We start from the raw sequence: 21,640 nt of genomic DNA, 5'->3' as shown, positions 1-21,640 counted from the left end.
ATTGTGTGTATTGCCCTTTGTTACAATACTTTTGTTTTATATTTTATTGAACGGTTATGCCTTAAACACAGAGATATTATGTGGAAAGCAAAAAATATATTTAAAATATTTCGGATAAAATCCGATATATTCAGCCAAATACAAAAATGTAACAAAATTTCATATAGACACACTCTATTCCATATTTTTTGTGTAGACTTTTTTATTTGACTTTCTTTGGTTCTTTTATTGCTATGTTTTGGATTTATGTTGTACAACTTTTCAACTTTTTATTAACTTTAATTACGAATATATGAATATAATCGTGAAGCAGGAATTAAAAGAGCATCTCCAATTTAATAAAATACACGATGGCACACTCGACACTAAATCCTGGACCAAATGAAATCAAACTATCAATACTTTGAAAAGCTTCAAATAAATTCAATATGTGTTATTAAAAAATTAATCCTGCCGCGATAAAACCTGCAAATATAACCCAATTATCGATACGTTTTTTAAACAAACGGACAGATCGAAGAGCGGAACAATATCCAGTTATTTAAATATGAATTGATTTGGGACTCAATCATCTAAATAGAAACAATGAAAACAGCAACAATAGATAACTTATTGACGTATGTTTTGATTTAATTAACCCCTTCGCATGGCGTTTTACAATAGAGGACCTACATTTAATATATTTCCCTACATCGAATACTATAAATAATTTCGTTGACGGATAATTTAATAAACACAATACAGAAATTAGATACACATGATAATACATATTATATGAATTATTCCTCATATTATCCATGCTGAGGAATTCGAACTATTAATAATATATTGAATTATTGACAGTAGTTAACTATAACTTCTATTCTAATAAGAGTATGTAGTATTTACACGACCACTCCCACGCAATAATTAATATTATAATAATTTAATGGGGTCTGTAATCTGTTAAAACAGCCCTTTATTTATAGTCGAGTCCAAATAATACCCAACTAAAACAACAGATAATATGTACAATATACTTAGCTAAAACCAACCAAAAGAAAACATTAGGCTAATCTACTTAACCGTAAATAAAATCGATAAGTCCCATCTGCTTAACAAGCACGAGAGCGCGGAACAAGCGACAAAGAAGCACAATCGGATGTTGTCACGTTCAACTATCGTCAGTAAACCGACTTTACAGACAACCAATTTTTTTTTATTGTAGATGGGAACAGAATAGAAAGAGATCAAACTATTGTACATGTATTATTAGGTTATGAAGATTATTATGATAGTATATTTAGGGACATTACAGATTACTTCCATTATTAGATAATATTTTAATTGTGGTTAAGGTAAAAATTTTGAAGTCTCCCACAAAGTCCTCCATATTAAAAAAATCTTCTCAAATATTCCGCTAGATGGCGTTAACATTATAGATTGACATTTTTGACAGCAATGACATCCATAACCGCAATATGGTCGACGCAAGGGTCGACGTATAATGAACTGGCGAAATTGACGGAGGGGTGATTTGGCAATACACCACTCTTTTAAAAATGCTCTTTATTCGGTTACAATAAAGTTACAAGTAGAGTGGCGAATGGACAATTTTTCGTTGTAGTGGAAAGTTTGAGGTTATTAGGTACTTTTATGATGAGTTTTTAATGTTGTTGTGTTGTTTAGGTGTTAGATGATTCTTGCTCGATCACCTAAATCATTGAGCCGATATTGATGAAATTTAATATACAGATAATTTATAGCCTATAATTCCTGGCCGTTGTTATGCTCTGTTTGATGTGAATGTCTCCCATCCTCATAAACTTAAAACTCACAAAACTTGATATAAACGTTCATTAAAACAACAACCAAGTACTTACATAAAATAGCCTACAAGACGGTTAAATTCTAAGGAAGAACCCATAACAATTATATTTTAATGTATTTGCCAACAAACAAGTAACTTCACGCACGCTGCGATCTCATTGTATTGTTATTACTTATAATAAATATTCACTCCAGTTTGAGATTATCGATAATTGGACCCTTGTAAAGTATTATTTATCTCGTTCCGTTCCGTATTATTTATCTTAAACGATATGATTTATGAAAGTACCTAAATATTTTATTTCTCACATAATAATATAATGTAGAGTCTGTTGTGTGAAATGAAATAATGAAATGAAATAAATTTATTTGTCCATTTTATGATTTACAATTAACGTGTGGTCAAGAAGTTATCGAATTCTCATATAAAATAATTAATTAAATAAATAGAACTTAGGATTTTTCTTAACTCCGTGACAAAATCATAAATTATAATCACTTTCACTTTTAATTTGTTCTATGGCAAAAGATTACATCTTCGTATGCAGATCGAGATCTCTTTTTTTATCAATATTCTAAATCGAAACCACAACTATTATACCAAAAGCTATTAAAACATAGTAGGTAAACATGTATTCAGTACTACAGACGACGAAGGCAAGTCATCCTAACACGGACAATTTAATAAACACATTGAAAACTTAAGTAGTCCATTAACGGGCAATACAATTAACTTTATGAATAAATCACGGTAAAGTTCCGGTCCACAATTCGGCTCTAATGGGCCAGATCCATGATTTACTCCACCGATACGTGTGGCCGGAATTAGCGATCTGTTGTTTGTAAGATAATTCCATTATTGCACTAGCTTTAGTATTGTGTAGGCTGAAGCGTGGGAAGTTGAAGATGAAATCATTTATTTATTGTCACACAAACAAAATATACTTTACCTCAAAAATATTGAATAGGTACATAAGTGAAGAGTTTTATAAGTGAAAGATAAATCCAAGTGTATCTACATTGAATTAGCTGTTAACGTTGTCAAAAAAGGGAACTAATTATTTTCGTAAAACGTTAAACATGGTTTGATCCTTTCTCATGCAAAGACCAAGACACACTTCAATTTAACTAGCTGATTATTATGTTCCACTTAGACTTAAAAGAGCTTATTACTTTTATGTACCCACCTAGGCAACACGATCTAAACCACAGAATGAACTAGTTACATTGTAATACTCACACCATTTTATAGAATAATTATCTAATGGTTCATACCACAACAACAATACACAATAATTGAGTTTTCAAATACGCAATTGGCGTAGGTATTATTAAATTGTAGAAATGGTTCATTATTATTATATATTTTGTTGTTGAAATGAAACCCAAGATAGTTTTCATTTATCGTGTTGTGTAATTAAAATAGTACTAACTATAAACTGAAACATATCGCTCAGCTTATTTCGGAAATACACGAGTGTAAAGTTCAATTTTAAACGCTTTCATAATAGTCTCACATTCATATTTTACTGCTTTTATAAATATTAAAAATACGTTGAAGTAATGTTTGTAAAATATATTATAATAATTATAATTTGTAAAACGTGACAGGGTTATTGTATCTGAAAATATAATATTATTATTTAATGAAATGATTACCTTTTAAACTATTATTTGTTTAAATAATGAGGTTTGTATGGTATTTATATGTATGGTTTGTACTACTTATAATCATAATTTATCAAATAGCACTTACAATTTATTGAAAGCCACATAAATGCAGCGTTCGAACTTCGACAACGCGTCGCGCGGCCGTCCCAACTTCGTTCCATACATTACAGCTCGTTAGAACGAATAGCCGGAGCTTCGTTAGCCACTATATCTTAGCCAGCATTAGTGCTTCTTGCTAATTTATGACGCACTTGTACTCTACAGTCGCACTTCTTTTAAGATTGGTGATTTAAAGTTAAACGAATTTTAAAGTTACTTGCTAGATATAAATTGCTAGCTCTACAGTAATTGCATTCATAAATTGCTTTTTAGTGCATTTATATAGTGCAGTAAACCTGTTGGGTTATTATAAGAACCAGGTTTTCTGAAAATCAAACGTGTTGTATGTATAGTGTTATATGGCTACAGTCAAGCTTTTTGAAAATGCTATTGAAAATGCTAAGAAAGATTTCTAACACTGGTTACTAAACGTTAAACTTTCTTTCTTTTTAAGAAAAATTAAGGTAAATAATGGTTGTTAAGTCTTATTCAGATATGCATAATGTCTGAATAAGAACAACATTTGTTTTTAACATTTTTTCCAAACATTTGTTTTAATTCGAAGAGCAATACTTATTCCAAACGCGTTTCTCAAATAATAATCCAGTACAACTAGACAACAGTAACAATGATTGCCTCAAGAAAACCAACAAGACATTACAAGAATTGCCTTTTGAAAACCTAATCTAGTCCGAACAAGACAATCTTATAAACTATGCTAGTTTTCAACGCAAACAGGACGTCTCCGCCGTGTCACGATATTGAGACAAAGGCCCAGAGAGTCTTGTCTCAAAACCTATTGAATAGATAGCTCTGATTGGTATTGAGAGTTTCATAATACTGTCTTTGAATTGCCTCTATTGTGGTCTGTTTGTTACTCGGTTATACATTTGTACCGAGGACGTCTTTGGGAGTACAACACGGTCTGTGGATTACGTAGGTAAAGTACTAATATAATAGAGATTTAATGCAATAAATGTAACGTAAGAAAGGTATTAATGCATGTAGATTTGTTGCCTGATTTATCTTGTGTAAACACGAGCGGCAAAATTTACGACATATTCCTTGGCCATTTATTTGTACGCCGTTTCATGGACAAATTTTTAACTACTAGACCTATAAATAATAATTTAACTATGATTTAACTTTAATAACTAAAAAAATACGTGCTACGTCATGCGATACGTGATAATTACAAAAGAAATTCACACTGACGATGCACAATCAAAACATACAATCTCCATGTGTGAAAGAGCACATTTCTCAGAGATTCCGTGAGCTGTCCGCGTCAATCCCGATATTTTTCACACCTGAATCAAATTCCCTATCGCGAAATACTGATGGGACCGTGTAAGGGAAATTGATCCTTTATTTTACCGTTTAACACATTCTTTCATGTTGTAAATCTATCAAACGCACACAAAAATGTGCAAAAAGGTTTCTTATAAGTGATCAAAGATTGTTTTTATTTGTAATACAATAAAAAATAGTTTTTTATTATGTATTAGCAGAAAAACATGGCTTCGCCCTGATCTATATGTACACCAGATAAGTAATAGCGCTAGCTTAGATAGATAAATTTATTTCTCAAGTTCTTTCAACGTATCTTTAGCACCATAATATATAAAAAGTAGTATGATATTTTGACTGCTTTGCTAGTAAAGGATATCGACGGTTTATAAGCGTCTGCAAAGGAAGCTATGATGCGGTTTATTGCCTGAAACGCAATCGATCACATGCGACTACAATCTTATCTAAGTTTGTGCAACTGTTACGGTAATTCAGAAACGATATAAACACACATCAAATAATTGAGGTCGTCTCACAGCTATAGAATAGAATAGAATAGAAACACATTTATTCCCAAAAAATGATTGTATGCACGTATACATTCCCTATGCATTTTAGTGGATATTTCTAAGTTTATAAACTTCTAAATATGTATTTTATAGAAGAAATGTGAATACAGTCTGGGTCCTATATAAATATAGCTCATAACAGTCTGATTAACAACTGACAATAATGTAAAAATCCGCCAGCCGCGGACAAAGCCGCGTTATTTGATTCAGACTCAGGTCTCCAATGTATTGTTACACCTGGAACCTGAATCGAATCTTTTATTACTCTATTCTAAATGAGATTGTATCAAACTGAACAATAAAGTACCAATAATGGGAATGCGATCACAAAGCAGTAATCAATTTGTTGAAGCGGACCCAAGATAAACGAGCGCTTTGCACAATACAACGTGATAATAAGATTGCACTTTAATTATATTTTCCAGTTACCTTTGAATCTCGTTTCACTTAAATAATGAAACTTTACACGAGCAGCGCTATTTCGCGCGAGGTTAACAAACTCCAAAGTTAATTTTTGAGAAATTGTAGCAACCGTCAGACTTACTTCATGACCAGACCAATTAACCAGGGTATTAACCATCCTCACTCCGTCAGAGCTCAGCTCGAATGTCGTTATTGAAGTAAGGAACACCAGATTATTCAATGAATAATCCAGTGAAGGTGAGTGATATTGCCTAGACGCAGTCTGGCAACATTTTTTCAGAATCTTCATCATCCTTAATTAACAATTCTGAGAAGTTTATTCGTTGAATAAAAATCAAAGCAAAGTCAATCAAACAATACTTTTTAGTATATTTTAAAGACATAGTCATACAAGTCGTACAGATTTATTATTTTGTCACATGAAAGTCCCCTCATTAAACTTTTTGTCATAGAGCTCCATGTTTAATTTCATTGGCAAGTGAAAGAATAACATTTAGGATGGTATTCGTAGGAAAGCGTTAAAGGGATCAAAGCTGAACGTTACAGGGCAAGGTCAGGGGTCAGCCATCCGCTTTAAGTGCCCGGTATTTTAGCCACAATGCTTCGCTATAATGTATGTGTTTACTTACTTAATTTATTCATTTGTAGCCTTCTATGCTATTGCCTATTTCTATGCATTACCATCCTTTAAAAACAATTTTCAGTTAAATCCAAAAATTATAAACAACCTTGAGAAATTAAAAAAAAATACACGAGGCGGGATTCGAACGACGAATGTTTTTTTTTTATTTCTTTAAAAATTTCTCATTCATAAAGAATTAATTGAATGCTTTAAAACAAAAAACGATAAATAGACAACCTTGTTTAGATACTATTTGAAAAGGTAATTCGATCTTCTATAATCCTGAAAGAAAGGCAGACTAATAACGTTATTGTAACAGCCTATATCTCAGATTATACAGCTCTTTATTATTATTATACTTCGTAACAAGTTGCAATCTGTTTGTACGGGCCTGTCAAAGGTGCGGTAATGGTTATAATTTTGTTTACAAATTGTTTCATCAAAGAAAATGTAAACATTAAGTCGCTGTCACGACTGACTTCTCTGGTTACGAAATAGCGTGTGTTCAGTCGAGGGGCTGGTTGATGAATTGACGATTTATCTTATTTATCTTAATGTGGAAAAAGTTTTCACCCTTTTATCATATTAACAAAATATGTGAACCTTTAAAAGTCGTGTAAAGTAAGTCCTAGACAAATTTCATATAATTAAAAATAAATAATCAGAAAAGAGAACATCAGAAAGCACTGTAGACTGTTAGATGCTTTAAACATTTATTTGACATCTTGATTTAAAGTTAAAATGAAACAACTTACTAAGACAATGTGTATCTAGAAATAAAATTGTAAGAATAAAATCTTGTTTCCATATAATATACATTTTCAATGTGTCTAGCTCAATTATGAAAAAAATATAATTTCTCTTTATTTCTTAAACGTACAATCAGCTCTTGTACCACGTAAGAATATCTCAGTGACTTAGCTGTGACCCCTCTCATCTCAAATTACCCTAAATGCTCTAAAATAAGGTTACATTGTCTAGACGAGACTGTCAGATGTGACGGAGAGTTAATTTTCAGACAAATAAATAATTACATTTACTATAATAATGTTATTCTGTTTAAATAAGTGTGGATTGTATATTATAAAATTACTATGTAGTTATAGTTATTAAATAATACATTTATAACTAATTGACTGGTCACACATAACTTTATACTTTTGTAACTAAAAAAAAACATTGATTGACATGCATAAAATGTCAGATTGTGTCGAGCGTACTACGTAGAACTCTACGCACGTAACTCGTAGGCCGCTACATTTGTAGCAATGCCGTAGAGACAGCGTCTACGTATCGTAACTTTTATAAATTAAAATCATTATTACTTTGCCACGATTATTAGTTTGTGACATGACTTTTATTTTATTACATTTATTAATTGTCTAGAAGAGTTGTTTGTCATTATAAACATTATGTAATGCCTAATGTAAATATCTACAACACAGCGTATACGTAACGTGAGTATGTTTATTTTTTCTAATGTCGCTAATGAAACCATTGAATCACTAGTAATATATCTGAACTTGGAATTAATTAAGCACAAACAATACGCGTGATTTCATTAACCCTTCAAACGAAGATATTAAATTATAAACAGGCCGGTTCACGGGGTAAAAACACGAGCGCTTAGCAAAAAGGGAGTGTAATTGAACTTGATATTTACGAGTTTGGGTTTTGCCGCCATTTGTAACTGCGAGGGGGATGTCACGTTGTTAGTTCCAATAGTTTAATTTGCTTTCGGCTTGCGTTCGTTGTTGGAACGTGACGGCGTTCATTTTTGTTTATGTTGTTGGATTCGGGATCTTAATGTTTACAAAGTTGTATGATCGCCTTTATACAAATATGTATATAGATCTGCTATATTACCCATTATCGCAGTTAAAAGCAGACTGATCTTGTTATAACGGTGATACAGAACTAAAGTCATCATTATTTTTAAAAACCTAGAGTATATATTTCACGTGCTATTTAAAAACTTGGTGGAAAAATGCAATGGTGGGTGAAGACAATATTCTTCGTAAAATAAACGTAGATATTTGAATCAATCAAGCAATTGGTTGAATGAGTGCAACTTCTTGGAATGTTGCCAAGTTTCACAAGAAATATGCTTTTTATCTAACACAAGAGCAGTTGAATCCAGCGGCTAAAATTATATTTTTTTTTACATTTTAAATGAACGATCAAAATGAAACCAAATCAAATTGGTAAATCGACCCTTACATTTTTTACTTTATGAGCATTTTATTATTCTGATTAATAAGAATATGAACATAACAAACACAATACACTTAAGATACATTTAAACAGCATGCTCCAATCCCTACAGATAAAGATATAACGTGAACAAATCCGCACCCAATATTCCCACAACATATAAACCCGGCCGTATTTACGCTGCACTGAAACTCAATTATCGGAAGCGACTAATAACCCGACACCTGACCTACTAAAAGCAATTAATATAATTACAAACTCTCATTAAGTAGGCCCCATTCACACGGCGCGATTTCGATATCAAAGCAAACAGAGCGCGCTGTGTGCACACGGCTTAATCCCGGCTAAATGCATCGCAAACATGGACGGACAAACAGACGTTTGAATAAATACGGGCTCGTTAACACTTTACGATAATTAGCCTGTAATCTAACGAGCATTTGCGATACTTTGTTATCTGGTAAATATTGGCTGATTACGATAAATAGGTAGGAAAATAAAGTTTAAACAGTCACAAATTTATTTTTTGGTAAATCTACAAGCTACATTCCCCAATTATATCCTAGTCAAACTCTGCTTGAAACTATGATCGAAAATTTATTTCCTTTAAGTATATGATATTTATTTAGTTACCAAACTAGTAAGTACCATGTATATTAGCAACGCTACTCAACCCAGTAATATTTGGAGTGCCTATCTGTGTTAATAAATTGAGAAATATCCAAAGATGGCTCTAATAAACAAAGATGTCACACAAATAAACGAAAACAAGGTAAGAACAAAGAGACACACAATCCGTCAGCGCTGTTTGCGAGATACCATCCATACATCAGCTCTTGAGCCCGATACCGACGTATTTGTCCATGTAAATACTCTTGTTTTGCATAGTTTTGTTTCTATATACTGTTAGTTTTGAATAGACTATGTTACGAAGTCACAACTCAAGTTCGAGTAATTTATATATGTTACGTGACATGAAAGATAATACGAAAGTGCAATTATAACTTTTTTAATTTGTCTCCAACTTGAAATGAGATTTACTTATATTATATCGAGCAGTCAGCTATGACTGTAATTTACAGTGCATGAAGTTGAAAATATGTTTATTTTCTGCGCAATACTGCATGAAAGTGTATTTTCTCGCGTAAACTTTGTACTAAAGCCCAACACGGAATAAACACATCGATAATTTATTTTTCAACATTTTATCCATTTCGATACATTAATCACGTGTGCGTTCAGCAAACATCAGCAGCAAACAACAGCAGCCAGGATATAACATTTACCTCTATTCTATCTAATCCAATCATCGAACACTCGAAGCATTGTACTCGGACTATACGCAAAGGATACCAGCAATCACAACAAAAGGCTCGTCCCTGTCCCGTATAAAATCGACCGAATATTTAAAAACAATACCACAAAATATGAATTCAATACGAATATGTCCTCAAGCACAGCACAACGCAGTCTGTTTATTGTTCCGCAAACAATTGCCGAACGCAAACTTGCGAGAGAAATATAATTAAGTTAAGAGCCGGCTTTTATTCATTGTTTATGGTTCGGTTAAATGTTTATGTAATTCCTGTATTCAGTGTGCAATGTAAAAAGTTTATATTATATTGTTATCTATATCGGCGTGCATGTGTTACATCTTAAATGTGTAAAACAATCATATAAGGTTAAGTATATTTCGTGTAATTCATTTACATTTGATTAATTTTTTAAATTGGTGTCGTATTCCTTCCTAGAAAATATCAACTTTACCTGCGTAAATAAATAAATAATTTTGCCAAACAACAAGCTAATGAACTTTTAAATCATCGATCAAATTACATAAGAGAAAGGTTTCTCAGAATTCAAAAGAAAATTGCGGTGTTGTAAAAATAGCCAGTCAGCGTTATTGTAGCACGTGAAATTTTGAAAAATCATAATTAACTATATAAAAGTTTGGATCAAGATATTCAGCAAACATTTTGATAAAAAAAACCAACCCCAGATGATTTAGGTATCTGAAATTTAATTATTAACCAATGAAATTTCAACCGGATTTGCATCGGAAATTCACAGGTGCATAATCACGAAATAATTGGTATTACAACTCAAAACTTTCAAGAACATTTAAACTATCATTGTTCGTCTTGCATACCCGAAGATATACCTATCTAGAATTTCGTAAATTACATAAGACGACGCTTCTGTTTTCGCACACACCTTAATATCAAGATATTATTGAAGATTAGAAAAACGTAAAACATAAAAAAATCCGTCACCGCAAACATTCTTGTCAAGTAATAAAACCGCGAACGGTTGTAAAATGATAATATCTTTTGTGAGGTCGAGGAGCTTATAGCTCTCAGTAATGGAGATCAGCGGTAATCCTCAGAGACAGGTGCAGATTAGAGCCTTAAGGTTTGGCCCAAATTCGATGGCAGACGCGCCACGCATCACAATACGGCTGTGGAAGGCGACGCACGAGCGGGTCACACGCCGCGATTCTTGAAAAATAAAATAAACAGTACGTTTTAGCCGAAAACGTTAATACGTTTATAGAAAACGTTGTAGGAATATCGTATAACTGTTATTCTTAGCAAATAATATTTATTGATGTGAGTTGTTATCATAAATTTTCGATATCGATTGGTAATCATCTAAAACAGAATCTTATATATAAAATTCTCGTGTCACAATGTTAGTCTGCATACTCCTCCGAAACGGGAGGACCGATTCTCATGAAATTTTCTGTGCATATCGGGTAATTCTGAGAATCGGCCAACATCTATTTTTCATATGTACCACGGGCGAAGCCGGGGCGGACCGCTAGTAATGTTATAAATTTTTAATCGTACATTTGTGACACAAAACCTTCATGTATGTATAATGGGTGCGTACATAAAACAACTCTGAGTATGTATTGGATACGTTAAATAGATTGTAAAACGCTTGTTTATGTAAAGCCTAAGGGTTGATTACACCGAGGCGAGGGTAAACCTGCAAGACGCGGCATGCAAATGCCTTAAGAATCCATTGTTATCACAAGGCTTGGAAATGCATTCTAGTGACGCTATGTATGAAATTTTAATTCCTGTATAAATAATGATCTAAAAATTACATAAATGTCTTTTATATGCTAGTTATTACTACTTATAAATTAACGTAATTTAAACATCTTATTTTGACAATGAATATGAATGATACATATTTTTTCCTACCAAGAAATCATATAGAAAGCCGGAAAGCTTCCCGCGCGGAAAGTCCTTTGTGAATGTGAACCCAGAACGGAAAACTCATATTATGCCTTTGAATTTTTTTAAACGCAAGTAACAAATCATGACATTTTCCGCGTGAAAATTCCCGATAATTCTATTGAAGTGTCTAAAGTCCAAATTCGTTAATTGGATTTCACGAAATTGATTGCAAACATGAACTTTCCGATTAAAAAGTCACTTAAAAAAGTGTATATTCTGTCACGCCTCTGGTCCCAAAACACTAATAGATTTGATTTGTGAATTCGACCCTTATAATCATATACTATTATTATTAAAGTAGATAATATGCACGATATCGATATCATAGTTTATCGATATATATTTTTTTTATTTATTTATTTGATATTCTCGCCGCACCCAATCACCAGTCACCACCCGCGTCGTGTCGCAGCTCTGCGCGAACTGAGCCTTAAGTATGCCTTGTTCATCCAATAATCGTAATTTATCTATCAAGTCTTACAAACTTCATTTTAACTCAATTTAAAGTTCCTTCCTGCGCCTGTCACTCATAATTTAATATTCTGAGCAATTTGTTTTTGGTTACAAAGTTGATTTATAAAAATGTTTTTAGCCGAAAATTGTAATGGTAATTTCATTATTGGATAGTATTTGATTAAAATAATAGTTAGTGAGATTACTCCATTGAAATGTTACATTTTTTAGGCCTAACCTTGCATTTTTTAGAGGACGCAATTTTATATTTTTGATGTATAGGGGGGGTCAGTGAGTAGCTAAAACCAAGTTTGTGGGGTTGCCACCCTTGTCCCACGGCCGCCATCTTGAAAATAGCGGTTGAAATGGTTTTTACAATATATCTCTTAAACTATTTATCTGATAAAAAAAATTGTTAGCATTATTTGTTGCAAATTAAATTTTCTACAACTTTTGTCCAGTAACTTTTTGTCGTAGAACTATAAATAAAAAAGTTATAAGTGAAAACGTTCAGAAATTAGAGCTTTTTATATTTTTCAATAAAACTTTTTTTATCATTTTACGAAGAAATGATATCAGACCATTTTTGTAGATTGTTTTTCGAGGAACAACTTTTATATACAACATTTTTTCATTACGTCAATAGCTAAGGTTTTACAGCGCTCTGAAGTGAGTACTATTTTTCAGTACTCCTAACTATACATATAATGGCTATTGGCTCTTTTCCCAAACTCCAGAACAATGGAAGCACACTGCAGAACATTTCAGCCCTGCTTTTCGACGTAAAAAAACGCGCTTCCAGACTTCAAGTCAGTTCAGACAATAATTAATTATTAATAATATTGCAAAATTAATTACTTATTAATTATTAAAAATATTAAAAACAATTACTGATGACAAATTATTATAATACACATAATATATGTAGGTATACTGTATAGTTAAGAGTACTGAAAAATAGTATTCACTTCGGAGCGCTGTAAAATCTTAAAGTTAGTTAAATAAAGTTGTTCCTCAAAAAACAATCTACAATAATGGTCTGATATCATTTCTTCGTAAAATGATAAAAAAAAGTTTTATTGAAAAATATAAATATCTCTAATTTCTGAACATTTTCGCTTATAACTTTTTAATTTATAGTTCTACGACAAAAAGTTACTGGACCAAAGTTGTAGATAATTTAATTTGCAACAAACAAAGTTAACAATTTTTTTTATCAAATAAATAGTTAAAGAGATATATCGTAAAAACCATATCAACCGCAATTTTCAAGATGGCGGCCGTGGGACAAGGGTGGCGACCCCACAAACTTGGTGATAGCTTCACACTGAACCCCCCTACACATCAAAAAAATAAAATTGCGTCCTCTAAAAAATGCAAGGTTAGGCCTAAAAAATGCAACCCCAAATGTAACTTTTCAATGGAATAGATAGCGATGAATATGAAAAAGAAGCTTAATTATAACTTTCTATTAATCTGTGGTTTAATCGCGACTTAAATAATAATAATCGTTTTTATGTTTATAAATAAAAGCACACAAAAGCTTTACGTCTAATTGAACATTAACTGTTCAAAAATGCGTTGTATAAACTCAATAAATCCTTTTATGTTGCTGTGTATCATATTAAAAGATACTTGCTGTTATCTATATAGAATTTATTTTGCGAATATGTTAAAAACATAATATTCACAGTTGAGCGATATTTCATCTCGTTAATTCTGGCACAAACTGAATAAATAGGTATATTTTTCTACAAAATTCACTTGCGTTCTTCAGCCTCAACACTTCGCTATGAATATGTTTTAAAATGTTAAAGGCAATTTACTTCAGCGTAAAATTACGAAAATTGTGCGCTGCCTGCTCTACTACATGTTATTTTCCGATGAAGAATAAATGATACATGTCGATTTATTCAATTATATGTATGTACTTGTAAATGCCATTGTCTGATTAAAATATATTATGTATTATGATTTTTAATGTAGTGATATTCCTAAAATAACCACATTACTTAACATCAAATTAAACATCACATAGCTACACATAACATTTTTATAATTCAACTATCATAAAAAAAAGTTATAATTGGACCGCGAATGATTAGCATAATAAAAAATTTGATGAATTAAAAATTGCCAACAGCAAAAAATAAAGTGTCACGCCATGAAGTTGGAATTATCCAAATTATCATCCGGGGGGGAGGCCCTCGGGGAGGGGGTGCGGGATTTCCATAAAAAGTGACGCCATAAAAATCCTTATAACTCACGCTTCTCCCTACCTGCGTTTATCACGGTCGTGTAAATAATTTTTGGACAGATTTATACCGTCGTCAACGATTATAGCTTGACATAAGTTTCTATGGCAACTCTTTATCTTTTCAATTTGAAATATTGTGTATATAGGCCAGTAGAAATCGACACTAAAAAACCCTAAATTCGCAAAGCACGATGTAGATTTGAATTTTTGGTATGTTGTTTGGATCAGTTAGGGTGATGTAAATCCCAATTTGCAACTTCGAAAAAGTTGTGCTCGCTGCGCACCACGTGATAAACTGCGAAAATTTTGGACTTTTTTCACTTTTTGCTCTAAAAGTCATAAACTATGCGTTTCCGACAAGTATGATTCAGTACATAAATTAAGGTTATTAAATTTGCAACAATTTAAGCCTAACCGCAGCTCTCTAAACCTTATAACGACTAAACTGTGGCCATTCGAAGATGGTTCATTTTCCGGAAATATTGAAATTTTTAGTTTTGCTCCCGTTTGAACCAAAATATTGGCAAAAACCGCTCGTTCTATGAGAAAGTCGTATAATAAAGTTGTAGTGCATTTAATTTTCTTTCATTAGAGCATAGAACAAAGTCTGTGAGACAAATAGTTCACTCACAATATCTGAAAAACAAGAAGAAGGTAGAAATAGATTTTTAAAGAATTGAAACTGAGGGCATATAAAATCATAAAAAGGATAATACTTTTTCATTTGCAGGATAGGTAATTAACAAAATTACAAAGATAATTAAATTTGCAACAATTTAAGCCTAACCGCAGCTCTCTAAACCTTATAACAACTAAGCTGTGGCCTTTCAAAGATAGTCAGTTTTTCCCGAAATTTTCAAATTTTTAGTTTTGCTCCCGTTTGAACCAAAATATTGGCAAAACCGCTCGTTCTATGAGAAGGTCATAAAATAAAGTTGTAGAAAATTTAATTTTGTTAATTACCTATCCTGCAAATGAAAAAGTATTATCCTTTTATGATTTTATATGCCCTCAGTTTCAATTCTTTAAAAATCTATTTCTACCTTCTTTTTGTTTTTCAGATATTGTGAGTGAACTATTTGTCTCACAGACTTTGTTCTATGCTCTAATGAAAGAAAATTAAATGCACTACAACTTTATTATACGACTTTCTCATAGAACGAGCGGTTTTTGCCAATATTTTGGTTCAAACGGGAGCAAAACTAAAAATTTGAAATTTTCGGGAAAAACTGACTATCCTTGAAAGGCCACAGCTTAGTTGTTATAAGGTTTAGACAGCTGCGGTTTGGCTTAAATTGTTGCAAATTTAATTAGCTTTGTAATTTTGTTAATTACTTATACTGCAAATGAAAAAGTATTATCCTTTTTATGATTTTATATGCCCTCAGTTTCAATTCTTTAAAAATCTATTTCTACCTTCTTTTTGTTTTTCAGATATTGTGAGTGAACTATTTGTCTCACAGACTTTGTTCTATGCTCTAATGAAAGAAAATTAAATGAACTACAACTTTATTATACGACCTTCTCATAGAACGAGCGGTTTTTGCCAATATTTTGCTTCAAACGGGAGCAAAACTAAAAATTTCAATATTTCGGGAAAAATGAACCATCTTCGAATGGCCACAGTTTAGTCGCTATAAGATTTAGAGAGCTTTAATTAGGCTTAAATTGTTGCAAATTTAATAACCTTAATTTATGTACTGAATGATACTTGTCGGAAACGCATAGTTTATGACTTTTAGAGCAAAAAGTGAAAAAAGTCCAAAATTTTCGCAGTTTATTATTTGCGTATAATCTTTTTTCCTACTTTCCCAAATTTTGTAATTTTGTTAATTACCTATCCTGCAAATGAAAAAGTATTATTCTTTTTATGATTTTATATGCTCTCAGTTTCAATTCTTTAAAAATCTATTTCTACCTTCTTTTTGTTTTTCAGATATTGTGTGTGAAATATTTGTCTCACAGACTTTGTTCTATGCTCTTATGAAAGAAAATTAAATGCACTACAACTTTATTATACGAACTTCTCATAGAACGAGCGGTTTTTGCCAATATTTTGCTTCAAACGGGAGCAAAACTAAAAATTTAAATATTTCGGGAAAAATGAACCATCTTCGAATGGCCACAGTTTAGTCGTTATAAGGTTTAGAGAGCTGCGGTTAGGCTTAAATTGTTGCAAATTTAATAACCTTAATTTATGTACTGAATCATACTTGTCGGAAACGCATAGTTTATGACTTTTAGAGCAAAAAGTGAAAAAAGTCCGAAATTTTCGCAGTTTATCACGTGGTGCGCAGCGAGCACAACTTTTTCGAAGTTGCAAATTGGGATTTACATCACCCTAACTGATCCAAACAACATACCAAAAATTCAAATCTACATCGTGCTTTGCGAATTTAATGTTAATTTCCACTGGCCTAATATGCCTTTATGCCTGGGACCTTTCACCAATAGAATAGCTAAATTATTCTTCAGTGACATTAAAAAATAGAATTAAGTAACTAAAAGGCCGCTCCTTATGATTACACAATACCGCAGTAAGTATATTGAACTTAATGGCAAACTTTTAAATCTTTCCAAGAGCAATAACAACGTAATTTCTACCCCGATATCGTATTATCTTACGTTTAAAAAACTCATTCCACGGTTATTACACCTGAGATCGTTCTGTAAACAAGATACGTTCGAGAGAGTTCTAGCGCAATATTTCCCGCCGCGACAAATAATGGAAGTAAATAACTATTATTTTGCTGCTGCTGATCGAACCGTAATGATACCGCTCATAACTGCGGGAAGACCACGAAACTATGGACGACGCAATGGGGTGGTGAATGTGTGTGAATTAAGAATATTATGATGAACAAAATACGTTAGATGTTAGCTAATTTTGCTTTATTGTTGACAACAACGTTATTTGAGTAGGTACATACCAAACATGAACCTTGAAATTTGTCACACTGTGTTACATCTATATCATTGACAAATAAACTAACTATTTAAAAACTCTACATATAAGTCAGTCGACATTATATCAAAATGTATTATTTTATTTTATTTGATTACGCCAATTATTTTTTATTTTCCAACATTTACTTGAGTAATGGTAGCGTTAGCTACTATTAAGGTATTCTGATGGTAATGGGTGCGTGTATAATAATTAGGGTCCCACTTTTAAACGAACAGGTCCAAATATTATGAAACTTTACGTATAAGTAGTTAAATACATCTTCTTATATATAAAAATGAATCGCAAAATGTGTTGGTAAGCGCATAACTCGAGAACGGCTGAACCGATTTCGATAATTCTTTTTTTATTATATTCCTTGAAGTACGAGGATGGTTTTTATGTAGAGAAAACGTAAATATGTACCACGGGCGAAGCCGGGGCGGACCGCTAGTTTTTTATACAAATATACCTTGTACAGAAATAGATGTAGTCATAAAAAAGCACTTAGTCTCTTTTTATAAGCACTACACTCGAAATGAGTTGCCATTAAAGTGGAAACGTGTTTATTACTATCGATCGATTGAAGGCCAATTAGAAATTCAGTATTAGAAATGTGATTTTTTCATGTTTGGTACCTCCATAGATGCATGTGTTTTTGTTATTCAATCTAAGTGCTGAACCGATTTGGATAAAACTATACAGTATTTTTATTTAAGTATTTGCTTGAATTAATGTTACAGCACAATATAATTACTCTACTTACTTTTACTATGTTTTTGTCGCAGATGAAACTACGTAAGTAACGAACGACTAGCTTTAGAATAACACGTTAAAATTAAACGAAAGCTCCACAGTTTATCCTAATACTATTTGTACGCGACATTTGTTTATCTTTAGGTAGGTAATGGCGGAGTATTTTCTTCTTTATTTTCCTTCGTTCGTCTATGTTTGCGAAGGTTGATTGGATAGTAATGTCCCGCCGCGTTACGCGTCTCTTTGATCGATCTGTTGGCAATATATTACGAAATGGATAGGAATTAAAAACAAAACGTAGAGGTTTTACAGAGGATAAATGCAATAAGGATTAAAATGTTGTTTATTTTTTAAATAAACATTAGAAATATTTAACTATATTCTACAATTATTATTATTACTTGCCTTATCTAACGTTTTAATATTGAGGTAGTAGCATCGAGATAGTATGATGATATATCTCGATGGGTAGTAGATACATTCTCACTGAACATTTAAAACTTAAAAAAAACCCTCTGAATGCAATAAACTTTAAAAACAATCGACGTTTAAAATGATATCTTCAATTTAATGTCGTCCCTTCGATACGGCCATGAAATCGTTTTATAACACAATTCAACGATCTAAATTCAATCTTATTTACTGCATTACAGCCCGAGTTCAGTCCACTTTCAGTTAACTTTAAATGAAATTGAACAAATAAAGGCATTGAGAACGTACAGTACAACTTTTTAATACGTTTTTTACGCTCGTTGTAACGTTTTAGGCTAACTGGCTATCCAGGGCGATTTTGGGACGAAGTTGCGATCTTATAGTTCAATGTTATCATTTGTGTTATAAATTTTAAATGATTTTATTGTTAAATAGTGTAAATATTTAAATGATTCATTAAAGAGCAGAATAGCAAAATGAATCAGAATTTGACATATTGTGGTTAGATAATATCTAATTTGAAAAAATATAGACCGGGAGATACTGACACAAAATTTCGAGTCATTTGTAACAGGATGGCGGTTCTACAGGGGTCTTAGTACGCAATGTCAAAAATAAAAATGATGGTGTGAACGCTGGTACCGGTGGGTTAGTCGCGTGGGCGTTAGTCGAACTCGTCGGAAAAATAGCGAAAGTCAAACGATTTGTAACACAAAAATTTTAGAATTTACCGATAGCCCATAAAAAAGAAGTAGGCGGTAGTGTCATGCCATACTTTTCCGGTATGACTTACAGCCCGCCATACCCACGCGAATGTGTTGATTTAAAAAAAACAATTATTCAACCATTTGTACCAAGCTAACTTTTGCACAGGTAACCATCGTCGTGCAGCCATTTACGAAAATCGCCATGCCATACTTTTCGGACGATTCCAAATGGTCGCCATACCGCCGAAAATCTGCAAAAATTTTTTATTTCGCCTATCTTTTTGTACCAGTATTGCATTTGGCTTTTTGGAGAGTATTTGATAAAATGTGACCATTATTATATTTGCCATACTTCTAGTAGGGGGAAAAAGTGCTGTCATACTTGAAAAATAAATTTATTATTAATTTATATAAGTGAAGATTTCCAACACCTAGATCTTTGAAATTTTGTATTTATATTCGTTGATCCTCAAACTTACAGGAAAAATAAGTGCCATACTGTTACAAATCGTTTGACTTTCGCTATTTTCAGATGAGTTCGACTAACGCCCACGCGACTAAGCCGCCGGTACCAGCGTTCACACCATCATTTTTCTTTTTGTCATTGCGTACTAAGAACCCTGTAGAACCGCCATCCTGTTACAAATGACTCGAAATTTTGTGTCAGTATCTCCCGGTCTAATACCTAGATATACTTTTTTTATGCGGATGCTATGCGTCTTGAAGAAAGTTAATAAGCTACTTACTGTCAGAAAAATAATACAACAACGTATTATCAAGTATTTGTTACACGAAATGTTGACCTAAGTTGTCTCTGTGGTATTTTAATAAGTAAATAAAGTACTTTACTTTTAATTATTCTAAGAGTACGGTCTAATGAAATTTTCTTCAATAGGTAGGTATTCTAGTGGATCTTACAAAATAAACCAATCTTCGAAAAGTCAACTTTCTGCGCTCGGTAGTGTTTGTGTGCCGTTTAATTAGTTAGAAACTATTACAAAAACAAACTTGACAAAGTTTCGAAAGCGCACGTACACCCATTTACACACGCCCCGTCGTCAATAACTATCTACATTGAACCTAGATATAAGTTTCCTCTTTTTGGTATTTAGGCAAATATAATAACGGTCAAAAGAGCCTAGTGAAAAAGCAATAAAAAAATTAAATAGAACATTCCTAACTACTTAAAGCTATTTTACTTCGAAACCACTATAAACTTGCGACTACCAGTTAATCGTCTCGTGAATACACACCCTTAGGTAAATACATTCATTATGATCACATTTTTGTTGGCTGAACGTATTAAAAATTAGGTGAATTTATAAAGTTAATAATAACCGAGAAGTATGGAAGTTTCGAGTAAATGTTTTATTGAAATACTCAAATATTAAGACGAACCTACCTTCATCCATTACTTACATTTGCATTGTAGGTATTATTTGTATACGTAGTATAATATTATTATTAGTCTGTGGTATTATCTACAATATCAGTTATTGTAAATTTAAATATTTATTTTTTTATGTTCATATTCTATCAGCCCATTCGAGGTCATTTTTAATAGAATTCTTCTTTAAATTAATCCGGAAATTCTTTTTTTTTTTTATTTCAAAATATTATTCAAAGGAAATTTCTAGAATCGTTTTTGAGATCGTAAGTTATTATTTTATATTCTAATATTATACTAATTACATTTCCCGCAGCCGGAGGCCCCAAAAGAAACTCAGAAATACTTAGAAACTACATATTTAATGACTAAAATGAGACTTTTACACCCATGTCTGCACGATGCAGACCGGAGTTAAAGAATGAATTTATACATTTTAATAATTATAAAGACGTAAGCTTGGATGCTAACTCAGGGAAATCGGACCAACATTCTATTCCTGTGCGAACGGCGTATTCATCAGTTTCGTATGAAGGCAGGGCCGTAACTTACTTTTCAAGAAATAAATACAAAATATTATAATTAAGTAATAATAAATAAAATTTGAATAACTTTGCAACGTTCAATGAAATTACCTAAAAAAGTTCTAAAACATACAGTTTTACTAGTAAACTTCGATGGGTATTTTAGTAAAAAATCACTAAAGTATAAACTTGCACTACAAAGAACGGATTAAGATACGGTGATTGTATAAATCAT

This window comes from Colias philodice, chromosome 2 (assembly GCF_061535455.1).
Source record: "Colias philodice isolate Cphi_HAF_F1 chromosome 2, ilColPhil1 Martin Lab GWU primary, whole genome shotgun sequence".
Taxonomy (NCBI): Eukaryota; Metazoa; Arthropoda; class Insecta; order Lepidoptera; family Pieridae; genus Colias; species Colias philodice.
The sequence above is the reverse complement of the archived record's forward strand: the minus strand, read 5'-3'. Positions refer to the sequence as shown.